Genomic DNA, 15809 nt, shown 5'->3' with positions numbered 1-15809 from the left:
CAGAGAAGTAGAGAAAAGAGCCTTAACTAAGATCTCATCCTTTAAGTGAGGCACCAACTGCTACTTGCTGAATTAAGAGCTCATGACCCCAGTATCACAGGTTCAGTGTAAGTCTCCCACACTCAGGCTCTACTAACAAAGTCACCTTGTTCACACAGGCAGAAAGAGATCTACTTATTTTCGGAAAGTCTAGGCTTCTTAGCACTCTTTCCACTTCTCTCCATGTTGGCCTTTTATATTATGAATACTCTAGTCCCTGAAAGTCTATTAAATCATCTCCAAGGGCAAATGAATAATATTAAGTGCAAGGTGAGTTTGCAGCAGAATTATTCTTCTCAGCTGGTATCAGTGGAAACCTACTGAGTCTCTACCTCATTCACGAAAAACAGATCATGTTTGACAAATGGGGCTGGATATTTTTATATGTTTCCTCTACTGCCTGGTAAGTAGGAGTGAGGGAGGCGGAATTTATCTGAATATTTGTAAAGTGCCTGACATTGAACTCAAAGGTGGAATGATTGATGAAAATGGCAATGCTTTCTTTCCTGGGAGAGGAGAAGTCATCCTGTTCAGTATTTAGGGTTGGCCTTCACACTCACCAGGTTTGACATGTGATTGTACCGTTTACTCGGGCAAATGTTAGTGACCCAAATTCTTCAGGGTAACAGAGGCATCTATTAGACACCTCTTATTATTCCTTTGATTAAACACAATGGCATTTACATAGAGTTTTGCACAGAGCCTGGCACACAATTGGTTTTTACTAATTGGTAACACAAGGAAGACCTGAAAAAGTTCATGAAAATGTATATCATGAAAAAACTGCACATAGATTTCAAAAACAATGTACCAAAATAAACCTATATTTGGTTCACCCTCCAATGGCTGCTGCGGCTGGCGCGCTGAGGCCGGCGCACTGCGCTGATCCGAAGGCAGGAGCCAGGTGCTTCTCCTGGTCTCCCATGGGGTACAGGGCCCAAGCACTTGGGCCATCCTCCACTGCACTCCCTGGCCACAACAGAGAGCTGGCCTGGAAGAGGGGCAACCGGGACAGAATCCGGAGCCCCGACGGGGACTAGAACCCAGTGTGCCGGTGCCACAAGGCGGAGGATTAGCCTATTGAGCCTAAACCTGTATTTTCATTGCATTTCTCATGAAGGTTTTGAAGTATACTTGTAATTATTACAGATGAAAACTAAAAGACCTCAATATAAACTGATAGGAGTACGGCAATGACTCTCATGGAATATTTTGCACTGCACTTGAATACTCATTTTATTTTATCCTAGGGATCTGATTGGGTATTTCTGCAGATACCAGCAACAAGCACAGAATCAAGGTTCAGATTCTGTTTGTTTGGCCTGGTAATGCATGATAGCAATTAGCAAGAGTATCTTGTTTCAGTTTTTGCACAACTCAATATGAAATTGTTTGATAATGTGAAGAGAGGAAGAGGAAAATTCAACTCTAAATTTCCCTTGGAGTTGGAGTGAGAGCATTTGGAATTCAATACAGTCTTCTGGGTAACTGAGAACTGAATGTCTGAAAAGTACAGGAAATGGAAAACTAAGGTACATATGTTTCATTTCTGTCTACCTACACCCAGAGCTAGCTACCAAGTCCAATACTTGCCTATACTCAGATAATAATGAGTTAGTGATGGATTCTATCTAAATATGAAATACATCACAGATATTCACTTATTAATCGTATCCTAGTTATTATCTGTTTCCTTACCCACTTACCATTACCAGAGAAAGAAGCAAGAGTCAGAAAAGTACAGCAGATAAGAAAACCCAAGAGGTTGGAGACCAAGGCTTCAAACATTTACTATGCCTCTTCCTAAGATGCTAAGCTTCAGCTTCCCCAGCTAAAACCCTGGAGTAACAATGTTTCACTTACTGGTTTCTTATGAGTTAAAACATATATGTAAGATGGTTGTTCAATAAATCTTCACTCTACCTATTAAATCAGAAAAGAAAGCTTAAGCTTATTTGAGAGCTTATTTGATTCTGTTTGAAAACCTGTTCAGCATCTCATTCAGACTTCTTTATTTGTTCATATATAGAGATTATCCAATCCAATTCATCATGCTCATCATATTGATAAAAATATTGAAGCCGGGAGAGTGGGAAGAAACTTTCTCAGGATCACATTCCTACTCAGTAGTTGAGCAAAACCAGAATTCGTTGATTGCTAGTAACAGTTATTCATTGTAGTACCTTGAGCAATAGACAGATAAGTAGACACATGATGAGAAGAATTCTAAGCACCCATGGATTTGAAGGAGGAGTGAAGACGTAGGTGCTGGGAAAGACAGGAGTAAGTATTCACAGTGGTCTCGGGGGCAGACAATCTTGAGTAATCTTTCCAGGATTCTTTCACCAGATCTTTCAGCCTCAGCTACTTCATATACGACTGCCCAAAACTCAGGCTCCTAGAGGAAGAATCTGACTGTCATCAAATCAAAGGATGCCCGGCCTAAGATGTGATCAGGGATCAGGTGCACATCGCCATAAAATTACATGGAGTCAGAGTTAGGGTCAAATTCCTAGAATAAGCCAAGAAAAAAGAGAGACAAAACAAAATAGGTATAAAGCAAGTATGAACTGCCTGTTTAAAACAAGACAAAACCTCTTCCAAGGGCAAGACATAATTTTTAAATATGTGATTCTTAACTTTTTGGTAATTTTAGAAACAAGCACTTTCTTGATGTAAAATAGTTTCTTCAGTACAGCTTCTGATTGATGGATGTTGATCAAAGCCCTTGGGGCCAATTTTTTCCTCCTAAAACATGGCTTTGGAAATACTGGAAGTTGGCAAACTTGCTGTAATGGGCCTTAACCTATATCCAGGGTATGACTCAGACACGATACTGAAGATGCCCAGTTTCCTCAATGAATATTTAAGCCACTTGGGAAATCCTATTTTCATGATTTTTAAAAACACTATTTTGTATTTCTTGGGCAAATCAAGTGCTACGCTGAAGTAAAACTATGACAACCCACCACCCCCCAAAAAGCACAATATCCTGAGGATAAGAACAACTGCGGTTATGTCATTATTCTGCCATTTGCTAACTTGGACAAGGCCCCCTTATCTTCTTGGACTTCAGCTTTTAAATACATGAAATGAAGATGATGAACTACGTACTTTCTATTGAAATAGCAGAACAAATTAATATGAAAATGAATGTTTTGAAATGTAATAAAAACTATACTCCATGCAAAAGTTTTAGTTCAGTTCCTTTAAACATAATATCAAGACATACAGAAATAGACACAATAGAAAATAAACACTTGAAAAATATTTTTAAATTGCATTTTGTTCTATCTCTAAGACAATCCAAATTATTACTGAGATATTACTATATCTAGCTTCTGCCCTGTGATGAAAGTGTGATTGGTTTGAATGCCTGAGCACCCTTACAAGCACCCCAACACACAACCCCAACATACTGCTATTTCCTCAAACAATAAATTATTTGAACAAACTGGTGGGCATAAAAAGTTAATAGGCGGCTCACCTCTGGCCTCCATTTTGCTACTTTCTCTAGAGCTGAAATTAGGGCCAATGTTGTAACTTAATCACCATTCTTGGATTTCATTTGAGGCCCTTGGGTAATTTCTCCTATAAATGAAAATATTAAATAGCAAGTAAATATAAAATCTGAACAAAGAGAACACTTTTGAAGTATTTTATTAAATTACATATATTCTTTTCTTTTTTATGTACTTTGATTTCTTTGATGGTGTCTATAGAATGTAATAGTCATATTCTATTTCCACTCCTTCAAAGGAAAAAGAAAATTACCTTGAATGTTAGCAAGTCTATGGAGAGTCACCTTGGATAATCCAGGAACTCTTCTAAATTCTATAGACAGAGCCTTAATCTTTGTTCTTAAGTAGCCCAGAGATGGTAGAATATGGAGAAAGTTTGTTCTCTGCTATATTTTCAGGCCTTGAGATATACGTGTGATCAAATCTAACAACCAATTTCTGAACAAGCATGCCTAGTTAGGAGCCCAAGCCCACAACTTGGTTAGTTATCAACTAGAGTAAGGAGTGGGTGAACACACATAGGAGAGAGATTCATGATGAGCACTTGTTATTTCTCCAATTAATCTGCAATTTTAAGGGAAGTCCCCTCTACCTTGCCCCAGAACTAGCAAAATAAATTCATCAAAAATCTGTCTAATGGCCAGATATCTTTCCCACTTTGATACAATGACACTCCAGGTAGCAAATGTGTATTATAATTCTAAAGAGGAAGTTATGTGTTCTTTCTCTGATTGATAGCCAGTCTTATCGCCATCTTCACTCTTTCAAGTATGTATGTTGAATATGTATATATTCCCCTGCTGTTACTGTTAGTGCAGCTGGCCAAAGCTGTTCTATTTTGAAGATGCTGATGCAAGAAAATAAGAATCTTAGGAAGTCGGCCAGGATTGTGGTTCAGATAGTAGTGGTAGTGAATCTATTATTGGTACCATGTTGAACTTACCCTTTACCTTATTGAAGGTTTGCTTTTCGCATCAATTGCCATGCTCCCTCAGATGTGCTGAAATATGACAGGAACTACAGTCGGAGGATATTGGAGCATTTTATGGCCCTCAGGATTGTTAATTATAGTCTGACCTCTGAAGTGACTGGGTTGAAAAACTGATTATATATCCCCTATGTTTGTCTTTCTCTTTCTCTGTGAGGCCATCTGGTCTCTCATTTTCCTTCATTTCTGCACTCAGTTTCATTCTTCTCTTTTTGACACTTCTGCTAAATCTCCGTCTCTGCACATATGGCAGAAGACAGCTGCCCTAGGCTTCCTCACTCACATGCCCTTGACATTAACATGTCAAGTAGCAAGTAAAGACTGAAACTCTCATATCTTTGCTTCTAAGTCACTGAGAGGCCCTGTTGGCCTATTTTATCCACCTATGGTTCAATGAGGAATGTCATGTAAACTCCAAATAAGGACTCCAAAAAAAGCAATCTTCTACCCTGCATTGCAGTGAGCCCTTCATGACCATTATCTTTGTCTAAATACTCAGGAACCCTGTAAGGTTAGTATTAGGATCTCATTTTCAACTTAATGAAGCAGAGTCTCAAAGTCATTAAGTAATTTGCCTAGGATTATACACATGTAAATGTCAGAAATGGCATTTGGGCCCATTTCTTGCTCACCTTCAAAACCATTTTTGGGGGGCTCCGCAGGGACAGGCATGCATGGATGGAGAAGCATCTGGTTGACTGCCTGGTTGCTGAAGGCCTTGTTTCATTCCATTATTACCTGCTGTGAACACTTAAACAGACACTGTAGTATACAAGTCAGGATGAGAATAGCAACCAGTGATCCTAAGAGTGGCACTAACCAGGTAATGAAAGGATTTCATAGAGGAGAGGAAATGAGGGGGTGCTCTCTGGACCCTTGTGAGGATTGTTTGATGGACGTGGTTTAAATCTGATCCCAGCCAAGACCGGGAGAAAGGCCACTCAACTTTTGCCCCCAGTGGGCCCCTGTAGATGACATCCCCAGTCAGCAGGAAGTAGCCAGAGAGACTCGTCATTGCCCCCTTTCCTATCATCAAAAGGTCGGCATGGTAGCCTTGGGATCTGCATGGAAGGAAGGCCTACACTTCCGGGAATGCAAAGTTCCTACCTGTACTTCCAGGGAAGAAAAATCCTTGTCAAGGTCCCTGCGGGTGCCTAAAGGTCAACCAATGAGGATCAGACCCGCCTCAACCTTTAACCCCCATGCCCTGAATCTATAAAAGGAGCCCTCCCAATCTCTGACGCATGACTTCCCCGGCCCCCGCTCTGTTGCTCTGTTGGGACCGGGGAACCTCGCCCAGGAGCGGAACCCCAATAAAAGCCTGTGAATTAAAAAAAAAAAAAACACATTTTTTTAACACTACCCTGACCTACCCTAAAACATGGATTCTCAAATTTCAGTCAGCATCAGAATTATTTGGCAGGACCATTAAAAATCCAGAGGACTGGGCCTAATACCCACAAATCCTGATTCAATAGGTCCAGGGATGGGGCTTGAGAATTTGCATTTCTCACAAGTTCTGCTCTGAAGCTCAAACCGTCAGTCTGAGGATGACACTTCGAGTGACACAACTCTATACAATCAAGAAATCAACCTCTCTCTCTCTCTTTTTTTTTTTTTTACTTTTTCCTATTTCTAGGAATACTACTATGCTGTTGAATAGAAGGGCAGCAACAGAAGAGGGCAACCCTGTCTTGTTCTAGATCTTAGAACAAAGAATTTCAACATTTTTCCATTCCACATGATATTAACCTTTATTTTGTTGAGGTACAATCCTTCTAGACATAATTTGTTGAAAGTTTAGATAATGAAAAGGATGATGAATTTTGTTGAATGCTTTTTTGTGTGTCTATTAAAATCTTCATATGAATTTTGCCTTTCATTCTGAGGTAATATATTATGTTTAACTGTTTTGCATACATTAAACTATTCTTGTATCCCTAGGATGATAAATCTCACTTGATCATGGTGAATGATATTTTTAAGATGCTATTGAATTCGGTTTGCTAGTATTTCCTCAAGGATTTTTCATCTATGTTCATCGGGGATATTAGCCTATAGTTTCACTGTTGTTGTTGTGACCATGATTGGAAAGGAAGAAGTTGAATTGTCCCTGTTTACAAGATGCATGATCTAGGGTGCTCATGTGAAAAAACCTAAAGACTCAATCAGAAGAAAAAAAAATCCTATTAGAACTAATAAATGAACTCAGGAAAGCTGCAGGATATCGCATCAACATACAAAAATCACCAATATCAAACTATATGAAAAAAACAATCAAGAAAATAATCCCGTTTACTATACTTAAAAGTGAGAAAAAAATAGGAATTAATTTAATCAAAGAGGTGAAAAATCTCTACATTGAAAACTATGAATTGCTGATGACAGAGACTGACTGAGGATGACATGACCAGGTAGGAATCTCATGTCCATGGATTACAAGCATCACCATCATTAAAATGTCCATTCCCTCCAAAACAGTCACTACTCAATGCTGTCTCATGTCAAAATGCCTAGGACATTTTCCACAGAACTAGAACAAATAATCCAAAAATTTTGTGGAACTACTGAAGATTCTGGATGACCAGAGTGATCTAGAACAAGAGGAACAAAACAGCACTGTATGTCCTGACTGAATTCAAATAGGCTGCAAAATTATAGTAACCAAAGTAACATAGTCCTGGCACAAAAAGAGACGCAGACAAATGGAGCAGAGTCCAGAAATGAATCCACGCATTTACAACCAACTGGTTTTCCACAAAGTTTCTATGAACACATAATGGGAACAGTATAACCTCTTCACTAAATGGAATTGGGGAAACTCAAGGAAATCCTTTGATTGTGACAACATGGGTGAATGCAGCGGACCCTGCATGAAGCAGAAATAAGCAAGATAAAGTGATACAGACCCCAAACGATCTCACTTGCATGTGGACTCCTATCAGACGCTCTGGGTAGAAGTGAATGGGGAATAGGGGACATTTATCAAATCAGTTAGACAGGAGGAGAGATTTATTGCACAGCATGATGCCTATATTAATAATTAAGCATTACATATTTCAAAATACCTAGATGAGAGGATTTTGAATTTCTCACCACAAAGGTATGATAAATGTTTGAGGTGACTTACTAATTATCCTAGCTTGATCATTACTCAATGTTTACATGTATCAAAAAATCATATATCACATGTTACATATATACATATATTACATATATCAAAACATCATAATACACATTATTATTATCTGTCAATAAAAAAGTTAACTTTTTCATGGATTGACAAAATCCTCTGAAATTCCAGAATAATATCCCAGAAATAATCAGAATACAGTAAGTTCTTGTGCAAAGTTTTATTTGCTTTGTCTAATCCCAGTGTCTTTTTCATTCTGCTTTTAACGTGTATTCTTTCTAAGAAGGAAAACACCTGAGGGGGGCGTTGTGGTCGAGTGGGTTAAGCTGCTGCTTGGGATGCCAGCTTTGCACATTGGAATACCTGAGATCAGTCTCACTGCCACCTCTGCTTACCTCACACAGCAAGTATTACAAGAGATAGGTTGAGCATCAACAAGGACATACCAAGGCTATTCAAGACATTTGTGGAAAATGCTTAGTAGGTAAAAAATTGTGCATATAGTTCAAATATATTGTTGCACCAATACAAACTTAGTTTTGAATTCCATCTTTCCCTACAATGTTTTTGATGTACCCTGACACTACATGTTCTATTTATATAAAGTACTAACACAGGTGAAAATACTTGACAGGGATTGAAATGAGGATGCTGCCTGCAGGCCATGATGGCAGAGGTGGGTGCTAGAATGGTGCTGTTTATTGATCTGGCTGCTGGTCGCATGAGGATGTGCAAATTGTCAGGTTTATGAGCTTATGTCCTTATGAGCTGAGCTATGTCTGTTAGATCTAGTATAAACAGGGGAAGTAAATTTTTTACAAAATCACTTGTACAAAAGCAATGTATCTAACTATTTTGTCACATATATTCTAAATTTTGACATCTGGAAAGAAAAGCTTAAAGGAAAACACTCTAAAATGTTAAACATGGTTGTCTCTGGGTGGTGAAAACGAGGCCTGATTTATATTTAAAGTTTTCTGCCTTGTCTAAACTTTCTGATATATACATGCATTACATTTATAAAGATATTTTAACCTACTGAGTTTGATCTAGATGTTCTGGGTTATAGCAAATAAATTTTATTAAACTAGAAGGAGATAATTCAGAAACAGAAATCCAAGTACTTTTTAATTTTTATTTTATTTTTAATTGGTATTTAATAGATTCAGTATAGGTCATAGATACAATTCTAAGAATATAAATATACTACTCCCTCTCTCCCTTTCTTCCTCCATCCATTTTGCTGTAAATGATAGAATTTCATTTTTTATTTCTGAATAATATTCCATCATGCATATATACTACTGTTTCATTATCCATTCATCTGACGATGGACACCTTGGTTGATTCCCAATTTGGCTATTTTGAACAGTGCTACATAGTGGTGCAGGTATCTCTTTGATACAATGTTTTCAAGTATTTGGGGTATATACCCAGTAGTGGGATGGTTGGATGATATGGCCAAGTCTCCTTATAGTTTTTAAAGAAATCTCCACACTGGTTTTTTCAGTGGCTACACTAATTTACATTACCACCAACAATGTATAAGTATATCCTTTCTACCACATTTCTGCCAGCATTTGTTATTCTCAGTGTTTTGGATTTAGCGATTCTGAGATTGGTGAGATAGTCTCTCACATGGTTTTGATCTGCATTTCCCTGATGGCTAGTGATATTGAGCATTTTTTTTTGTATATTTATTGGTAACTTGTATTTCTTCTTTTGAGAACTGTCTAGTGAGGTCTTTTGTTCATTTCTTAACTAGATTGGTTGTTTTTTATTGTTGTTGTTTAGTTTTTTTAAGCCACTGACATATTCTGGATATTAATCCTTTGTCAGATAGGTAGCTTACAAGCATTTTTTTCCCATTCTATTGGATGTCTCTTTACTCTATGGTTCATTTTCTATGCTGTGCAGAAGCTTCTGAGTGATAGAGTCTCATTTGTTTAGTTTTGTTTTGTTTGCCTGTGCTCTGGGGGTCTTCCCCAAGAAGTTGTCCTCTACACCAAACAAAAGACCTTCAACTATCTAGTACAAATGTCAGAATGAGGAAGTAACTGTAGGGATTGTGGGAATGTGAAACTCACTTTCTGGCCAATAAATGATATTTCTCAAGGGCACTTTCAGCTTTTATTATTATTTACAACCCATGGTTCATGAGGGTAAGGCCCTTAGAAAATGTGGAAATGTTCATTTCACGAGGTTTTCAAAAACAGGACACAAGTGTCCAAGGACCAAGTGATAAATAGAGTAATAAATTAGATCTCCAACCCAAGCGCAGGGATGGTAAAAACTCAAGAAAATCACTCTTGTGTTTTCTAATACATTTTATATTTGTTACAATGATAAAATAGGATAAAAATACAGATGTGCCTGTGCCTAGGATTCTTAAAGTGGTCTTTCATCACCTCTTCCTTGAAGCCCTAGGAGGGTGAGGTTTTTCAAAGAGATTATACAATTTATGTCAAGCACCTCAACATTCGGATGAAAGGAAGAAAGTTTTTTGAGAGTCAGTGAGGAAAAAAGGAGTAACGATGTGACCTTCCATTCTACTGTCTACTTCCTGGAGTTTCACTAACCCTCCTGACATAAGACAACCAGAGAAGGGGCAGAAGCCACTGGAAAGAGAGGCTAAGCCTAACTTGGCTGAACAAGAAAGTAGTACTTTGCTGCAGTTGGTCAACAGTTTTAAAGACTCAGCTAGCTATAAGAAAGAGCTCTCAGTCCAACTTTCAAAAAATAGGTAACTTGTCCATTGACAATAGATTAACCAATGATATGTATACACTACACACACACAACACACACACACACACACACACAAACACTTTCATATAAAGTAGTGACACAGCACACCAGTAAGATCCTAGGCTCTGGAATCATACTCCTTGAGTTTGAGTCCTGGTCCCTTCAATCACTAAGTGTAGCATCAATTAAATTACTGGACCTGCCTAAATCTAAGCTTTGTGAACACTCTTATTCCTTTTTCACAGTCCCTGTTACTCTTCCCTTCCCATGGTCCTCTCACCAGGGGACTGTGCATGTGGGCTTCCTGTCCACATGTCTCCAACTCTCTCTACCAGTTTGAATGCCAGGCTACCAGCTGTACCCAGCCTATTCCCTAAGAGTTATTTCCTGCTTACAGGACAATGGTAGACCAACTCAGGCCCAGAAAAACAGCAAATTTCTCTACTATCATATAATAAGTTGCTACTGCATGTTTCTATTAAGCTTTGAACCCCAGCCTTTGGAAGGGATCCCCCTTCTAGATTTGTCTTTCTCTTGGGAGTCCTCCCCAGCTCCCGTACAATATATAGTTCTCTTACGTTCTTTTATCACAGGATTCAGCAAACTTTTCTTATAAACAACACAGTGAGTTTAACAAGGGTAGCTCAGGGTCAACAGAAATAAAACACTAGGGCAAAATCCAGTCAGTGGCCTGTTTTTGTACAACCTATGATCTAAGAAAAACAACTTTTTTGCAATTCTAAAAGATAAAGAGAAGGAGGCTTCATAAAACTTTTAACTATTTCTATTAATTTAGGCATTGGTCTTTAGCTCAATTTTCTCTGTTTTTAATTATCCTTTACTCATTATCTTTATTATCTTTCTGCAAATTTAAAACCAGCAAACAAACATTCTCCCTGTTTTATTAGGCATAGTAGTTTGTCTCTGTCTAGATCATCTCTTAACTCAGTTTGGGGTCTCTCTTTGCAGAACTAGAGATTCATCACCATGTTCAGATAACATAAAGCCTTCTGCAAATCCTGCCCTTCATCTCATCACCACAAGAGAGGAAATTAATACAGAAACTGTGGCACACGTGACAAAGAATGCACTACTGAGTTATCCCTTCCAGGAAGGACTTGATGACCAGCTGTGCAAGAACAAGGTCAGCAGACAGCCTCTGGCTGTCAGCTTTTTCAAGTTTGCCTTCAGCTGCAGAGAGCATTCTTGTTGAGGTCATGCCCTTGCGAGGAAGCCTGCATCCAGTGACTGAGCAACTTGGAGATGTAAAGAACCAGCTATCTTAGGGATGCACAGCATGTTCATAGGTAAAATATTCTAATTTTTCCTGTCACTTTGGCCAGTGCTATATAGGACATGCATCAAAGTTTGACTTCTCCCTCTGGCTAATGCTGGTCCTCTCCCTTTCAGAGGTATAGATCCCCAATGCAGTTCTTGCACCCCAAATTCTTACTCAACATCTAAAGAACATACCTTGCTGCAGAAACTTATGTTCCTATTAATTTGAAATACATTGTGTTTTTCTAACACATTTTGAATATTATATGCCAGGTACTGACCTAGGTATTGGGATTACAACAATACAATGAGCCACCTGTGTTATCTGCTCTGTGGCAAAAAAATGAATATGAGTGGGTGAATGAACTAGATAGTCTGTAGTTTATGTTGCAGGTGACTGGTTAAAATTTTGTAGATCACCACTGACCTGACATGAATAATTTTTTTCTCAATTTCTGGACACAACTTGTTTATAGAGTATTGGACAGCCAGGGGCCGGTGCTATAGTGTAGCAGGTAAAGCCGCCACCTGCTGTGCCAGCATCCCATATGGGCAGCGGTTTGAGTCCCCACTACTCCATTTCTGATCCAGTTCTCTGCTATGGTCTGTGAAATCACTGGAAGATGGTCCAAGTCCTTGGGCTTCTGCACCTGTGTGGGAGACCTGGAAGAAGCTCCTGGCTCCTGGCTTTGGATTGGTGCAGCTCTAGCTGTTTTGGCCATTTGGAGAGTGAACCAGTAGATGGAAAACCTCTCTCTCTCTCTCTCTTTCTGCCTCTGCCTCTCTGTAACTCTGCCTTTCAAATAAGTAAAAAAATCTAAAAAAAAAAAAAAATCCTGAACAGCCAGCCACCCCTGGCTTTCTTTCAGTTCAGTGCACTTTCTCTTCCGTCTCTTCATTCTTAATTTAGGAAATCATTCAGACTGTAGCTTCCTAGTTTTAGACATTCCCATCGGCAACTGGAACATCTACTTTGGGGATGTAATTGAAAAGACTAGAGAATGTACTGAAAATATTTTGGCTGATAAATGTTAAAAAATAAGCCAAGGTAGTTTGGCCAAGATCTCTGGAACACCAGAGTTTTTTAATTATAAGAAACAATATTTCTTTCCTGTTGAACCAAAGAGTAGCAAAATTTTGGCCAAACTTTGGCCAAAGGTGATTTATAGGAAGTTAAAGAGAGGCCATACTGAAGGGAGAAATTTGGTTATTCTTCCATTAGTTTTTACCCTTCAATGTGCAATGTTTTTGGTTTCCCAAAACTTTTTAATATTGAGTTTGGTTTTTTTTTGTTCCTTGGGAATTGGGTAAGTTCTAGAAAGAACATATACAGATTGGTTATATATTTTCTCATTAAGCATTATCTTTCTAAGCTCCCAAGTGGCAAATTAGCCAGGTCTGAACAATTATTATTGCATCCAAATCCAAGTCATTAAGTTTGCTTTGGAATTATGATGTAACCCAGAAATATTAACCCCTGGTATGGGTTTCTAAAGTCTTGTCAAGAGTTCCCCTTAGCTGGACAATGTTTGAAATAAATATATAAATAAAAATAATAGTTAACAATTACTGAGTGCTTCTGATCACTATGTGCTAACCACTGTCTAGAATACCTGATACACATTTTAATTTTAATCCCTATAAGTATCCTATAAGGTAGTTATCATTATCACGTCTATCCTACAAATAAGGAAGATAAAATTTGAGTGGATCAAATAATTTGCCTTAGAAACATGCAGCTAGTATGTGTTAAAGCCAATATAAAATGTTAATGTATTACCATTACATTCACAATAGAATAAAATGTCATTCATTTGGAAGACATCAAGTTTATGATGTAATTATTCCATGTTAAGAAACTCATGACATCTTGTTTACATGCTGCTTCTAATGCTCTTCTGTTCAGGAGCTGTATCTGGAATTAAAATGTGCTTATATCTTAATTCAGTCCACTAGAAGAGTAATAAGCCCCATCAAAGGCTTTAGTTTCTGGGGAGGAAAGGGAAGACAAAGATAAATAGTTTGCAGCTCCTGCCCTCAGGGAAGTCAGAATCTATCCAGTGGATTTCAGTCTTTATTTTCTTGGGAATTTGAAAGTCCCTTATAGCTTTTGTGAGCTACGCTAGGAAAGGAATGAAGGGGATCTCTAACTCACAGTTATTACTGAGACAACCATTCGCAGTTCATTGTGCTGTTTTGGGAAGCGCCAAGCAGATTTCCTGAGTGATACAGAGTTAGAACCTACAGCCACTGCCCGTCTCATGACTACTGTCAGTATTTAGTAGGCAAAACCTATACAAGTTACATTATAGTGAGCACCATTTCATGCAGGATGTGGTTCTAATCACAAGCTGATGAACCCTGTATTTCATGAGACACTGCCATCTATACATCCAAAGAAATATTTGTCTGTAAGTCACATTTCTGCTATATACTCATATCCCAGGACATAACTGGTTAACCAGTGAATTAACAATACGTCAGCTGGGCCAACCCTATCACTTTTCCTGGAAGTTTTGGATGTATGATTTCTGTCCTTGTGAGTGGCTAAACCAATAACACCTAAAGCTGAGGGCAATGGGAGAGCCATACGTTTGTATGTGACAATGAGAAATGAAGCCAGCTATAGCTAGAATAAAAATAATACTGATCTACAAAGGGAAACAGCTATGAGAAATAGAGAAAAAGTCATGAAAGGCTTTCAATTTTCAGTTCTGGTTATGTTCTCTAAAATATCCCATTATTCTTTCAATGAATTCTCATTTTTAGCATAAGGCGGCCTTAGCTAGTTTCTGTCACTTTTCACCACTAACATCTAACTAATCTATGAGCCAAACAATTTTTACTGAAGTTGTCATGTACACTCGTACACTGCACAACTCTAGGGGTTGTGAGTTACATCATAGGTTGTGTTACATAACCAAATGCAGTGACATTGATCTTTATGAACATTGAGTCCTTGAGCAAATGACACCCTTAGTATTCAACTCAATTCATCAAATATTGATTGAGTACCTATTCTACTCAATCAATTCTATTCCCTAGAGTACACTAGATACAGGATACAAGGATTAAACATAAAAACAGGCTATACTTTCCACATGGTCACAATCCAAGAAAGCAGATCAACAAAAAGCCACGGCAACATAATGTGACACTGATGACAGAAGAATTTCATGGGGGAAAAGAAGTAACTTCTTTGGATCAGTCTGGGGAGACGTCACAGAGGAGGGATGTCCAAGCAAATTGCAGCATGTATGAAAGTCCCAGGAGGTGGAAGGACACATTATATTCTAGAACTCTGGGTAGTGGGGAGTTACTGGCAGTACAAGAGGAGTTGCTGGCAGTACAAGAGGAGTAAGGTGTGGAGGAGCAGATGCCCAATCACAAGCCACTTTGCTTACCTGGCTATCTCACTAGCACACTGTGAAGCAGATTAAAGCTTTTCACACTGTAAAAACCTGCAAATCACCCGATGAGAAACTTCCCATTTTGCATCTCTAATGAGTTTCTTGGTGATACCAATACTGCCAGTACATTTAATACCATGCTTTGCATAACAACATTTGAAAGCTTTAAAGACTAAAAACCAACCTGCTGTAGTGGGGTGATCCTATTAGGCTAGGCGATGTGGAAGAATTAAGGCAGGAGACCACTTCAGAAGCTCTGTCAAGATGGAACAGAGAATGAAGACAGGAATTAGATTTATTGTGTCAACTTGAATGGGCTACTAGGGAGTAGTAAGGAAGTTACTCGCTGGGGCTGGCTCTGTGCTATAGCAAGTAAAGTCCTGGCCTGCAATGCCAGCATCCCATATGGGTGCCGGTTTGAGTCCCGGCTGCTTCACTTCTGATCCAGCTCTCTGCTAAGGCATGGGAAAACAGTAGAAGATGGCCCAAATCCTTGGGTCCCTGGGAGACCTGGAAGAAGCTCCAGGCTCTTGGCTTCAGATCTGCCCAGCTCTGGCCATTACAGCCATTTGGGAGTGAACTAGCAGATGGCTCGCTCTCTTTCTCTCTTTCCATCTGCCTCTCTGTAGCTCTGCCTTTTAAGTAAATAAATAAATCTTTTTTTTTTTTTTAAATTATGCCTTTACTTTCCT

General features: G+C 38.7%; 1 long non-coding RNA gene across 1 annotated transcript in view; it reads right to left on the bottom strand.

The window, feature by feature from the left end:
- Positions 1–3453: 3453 nt before the first annotated feature.
- Positions 3454–15809, bottom strand: part of LOC138843963 (uncharacterized) — a 159488-nt gene continuing 147132 nt past the window's right edge. Inside the window, exons 2-3 of the long non-coding RNA XR_011379214.1 lie at positions 15302–15373; positions 3454–3630 (exon numbers count right to left, since the gene is read on the bottom strand). This is a non-coding gene — a long non-coding RNA (uncharacterized lncRNA). The remainder of the gene's footprint in view (positions 3631–15301; positions 15374–15809) is intronic.

This window comes from Oryctolagus cuniculus, chromosome 10 (genome assembly GCF_964237555.1).
Source record: "Oryctolagus cuniculus chromosome 10, mOryCun1.1, whole genome shotgun sequence".
NCBI classification, from domain to species: Eukaryota; Metazoa; Chordata; class Mammalia; order Lagomorpha; family Leporidae; genus Oryctolagus; species Oryctolagus cuniculus.
The sequence above is the reverse complement of the archived record's forward strand: the minus strand, read 5'-3'. Positions and strand labels throughout refer to the sequence as shown.